Source organism: Kryptolebias marmoratus, linkage group LG22, assembly GCF_001649575.2.
Source record: "Kryptolebias marmoratus isolate JLee-2015 linkage group LG22, ASM164957v2, whole genome shotgun sequence".
Classification (NCBI taxonomy): domain Eukaryota; kingdom Metazoa; phylum Chordata; class Actinopteri; order Cyprinodontiformes; family Rivulidae; genus Kryptolebias; species Kryptolebias marmoratus.
Genome location: NC_051451.1, coordinates 3,961,916 through 3,965,369, shown reverse-complemented (window position 1 = coordinate 3,965,369; position 3,454 = coordinate 3,961,916). Strand labels below are relative to the sequence as shown.

The following is a 3,454-nucleotide window of genomic DNA, read 5'->3' as shown; positions in this document are numbered from 1 at the left end:
TGCCCTGTTTATTCAGAAAGATTTGCTTTAAGCAGAGAAATTCTTGTGAAACTGAACATCATTAGCTGGATTTTACAGGGATTAGGTCATTGAAAGAAGCAAGGCATGCAGTATATGGTCACAATTTTGTTTTGTTGTTGTTTTTCTACAGAGATAAACACACAATCCAGTCCTATTCTGACAGTTTCATTCAACACATGCACATACTTGCCTGAATGCTAATGCCCTAAGAAATAAATGGAAATATATGTGCATTCATTCTCTGTTCCTTGCACCTTTCTCATGTAAGATATGCACAACCTGCTTTTATTCAGCAGTGTGTACAAGAACCAAGTCTCAGTGTTTGGTCCTAAGGCAATGCAAAAAAACACAAATATGTCTGAGTTGTATGTGTGATCAAGTTTGATGAAATGCTTTTTACACACAGTGAACATGTTGCTTGTCTGGTTTAGTATCACAGTGGAAAGAGAAGATTTCCTTCCCACTTGTGGGAATGTGTCAAACAGCTGACAGAGTGAAGATCTGCCTCTAAATGTTTCTGTGTGTTGCGGGTGACAAATATGGAGCTGAATGAGTTGAAGTGCTGACTCGAATGTAGGGATCTGGAGTTTCTAGCCCCGCCTCGGGGCGGTTCCTCCAGTGTTCTTCCTCCACAGGTGATCCTGATTCAGTTAATGAAGACTGCCAGTACTTAAGCTTCCAGCTGAGACCAGACCTACGCTGGAGCATCGAACCTCCTGGGTTAGACTCGCAGCCCCCGTATCTAACCAGAGCCTTGACTAAGTTTTGACTACGTTTTCTATGTACCTTGTTTCAGACACCTGGCCACGTCACGGAACCTTTGACTCACGGATACCTACCTGGAACACCTGGATACTCACCTGGACGGGATTACTGGCTAGTCGAGTTTCTGGATCACCTGAACGCTTCCCTCACCTCCTCTTCACCGTTGGATTCCACCTGGACCTGTAAGACCAAAGAACCCAAAATTAAGTCATTCATGCAGTGCTCAGCTGACAGTAGGATTGGTGCTCGAGACTCACCCTGTCCCTCTTGCTTTCCAGATCCTACCACAACACACGCACTGTACATATCTACCACCTTGTAAATAAAAGCACTTATCTTCAGCTGCTGTCTCCGTGCCTGGTTTTGGTCTCGCTCTCAGGACATATTACCCCGCGTTCTTGTCATCGAAGATAAAGTCTGCCTGTTTCACAATCTGTCTGAGGAGGTTTGATGGGTTTTTTCATGTCTAAAATGACTTCTAAATCACACAGACAAAACACAAAGATCATCTACAATGGAAATTACAGAGGATGAAAGTCCGAGTTCTCACCTGAAAACAAATATAGGATATTGGGAAAAAATTGAAAAATAATCATTTAAAATGTATGATAAAGCAATCCATGATTTAAAGTTGTTTTTTTTTTTTGTTTGTTTTTTTGGTAATAAATATTATCATAAATGATTGAAAGAGTTACAGTATTTTGACTGAGAAAAAAAAAATTCTGCCAAATTTCAAGTATCTATAGTTTTATCTATTATTTTCCTTCAGAAAAGCAATGGTTCTATTCAGGTGCAATTGAACCTAAATGTAACTCTGCAAACCAGTCTATATTATGGTTTACCACTAAACTTTTATGCTCTTTGGATTGTATGTGACTGGATTTGAACCTGACTCTGACTGTAGTGGTTGAACTGAACTGTACTGAAATTAATTTAACTGAACTGGATTCCAATTAATTAATTAATTAATTGGATTTGAACAGACAAAAATACTCCAAATTTATTTGCATTTGTGTACTTGTTTGGAAATACCAGATTAACACACTTTTTTATATATTACTCTTTGGGAACTACAGTATATAATGATTAAAACTGAAGAAATTTTTTTTCAAATGAAGGTTTTTGATAGTTTGCAAATTCCAGTCTCCAATGTGAAAACACTTTACACCTGTCCATCACCCTGAGCTCCATGTTGTCTTGATCAGAGGTTGTCGTCAAATATGTAGCAGCCAATCAAGAAACCCTTCTACCATGACAGCACCCCTGCTGTCTCCTGCAGAGCATAATATAATAGGCTGGTTGTCGGGTACTTGAATGATTCCGATAAAAATTGTGAAAGTGTGTAAAATAAAGACCCAAGATATTATTTTAGTGTGGCCACATTAAAAAAATAGTTTGCACCTCATAGAGTTGCTGTAGTAGTTCTGGCAGCTAGCTAAAATTCTGAAATTACAGCCTAATCCTAAATTTTTAAATGTGTTGGTAATAGGTATTGTGATTATGTGTTGAAATAATTTCCTGAGTAATATAATTTATTTTAAATAATTTTGAAAAATATTCTGAAGGTTTACTTTGAAAAAAAAAATTACATGTTTAATTAGGTAGCTGGTCAAATCATATGTCCCTCAAATCATACATCCACTTTCTACCCAGTGATTGACATTTTGTACAATAGTTTTGAAATTTCTGTACACTGAACCCACCCACCCCCATCATTTGTACTTACAAGAACACCCACATATCGTTAAAAAGTCCAATACAACCATCAAGACCGTCTTGCTAGATTCACAACACATCTCTTCCTCCTGTGCTTATCTCCCCACTGAGCAATAAAACACACTCTCACTCAATGCATACAATAGTTTGAGTCAAAATATGATGAATTTAAAGTGACAGTAGAATATTTCATCATTTTCTATCTGGCAACTCTGCCAGGCACAGATCCTAGACAGTACAAGTGTACTGAAGTGAAAGCTGCTTACATGAACTACAGAAATAACCACCTCACCTGCTTGTGTTTTAAGGTAAACATAAAACCCAGGCCTAACCATGCTATTAATAATAATAATAATAATAATAATAATAATAATAATAATAATAGTAACAATAATAATCTACTCCAAATCTACTTATGTTCTATTCAAAAGTGTACTCCAGTAGATTAAATTAACAATGTTGGGGCAGCTGCCAATGTGGGTACAAAAAAAAAAGTGGGTACAAAGTGAGCCGAGACATATCAAATGAGTGGAAGTGGGTATAAAGACCTGTAGCAAAGTACCTTTTTTGTACCCAAAAAGTATGAGCACACGGTGACCAAAACTGCAACAGTAAAATTTGAGGCATTCCTTGTGAGTATGATGTTAACTAGAAATATACACTCCTGATTAAAATCTTAAGACCAGTCAAAAAATTGCAAGAATTTGCATTTTGCACTATTGGATCTTAAGAAGGTTCTAAGTAGAGCTTCACAATGTTAAAAGAAGAAACTTTTGAGCGGGGAATTAATTGAAAACTGCATTTACACTCAAACATGATTTTTTCAGCTGATCAAAAGTTTAAGACCATAGCTCAAAAACCCCCGAAAACCCCCCAAAACAGAAATCAAAGTGTCAAAAAAAAGAACTCAGTAATGAGTAGCTCCACCATTCTTGTTGATGACTTCAAACAA

At 36.9% G+C, this 3,454-nt stretch overlaps 1 long non-coding RNA gene across 1 annotated transcript; it reads left to right on the top strand.

Moving 5' to 3' along the window:
- Window positions 1–816: 816 nt before the first annotated feature.
- Window positions 817–1,127, top strand: LOC112451487. The gene is made up of 2 exons (XR_003040317.2): window positions 817–968; window positions 1,065–1,127. It is a non-coding gene; the product is annotated as an uncharacterized LOC112451487 (long non-coding RNA).
- The last annotated feature ends 2,327 nt before the right edge of the window (window positions 1,128–3,454 follow it).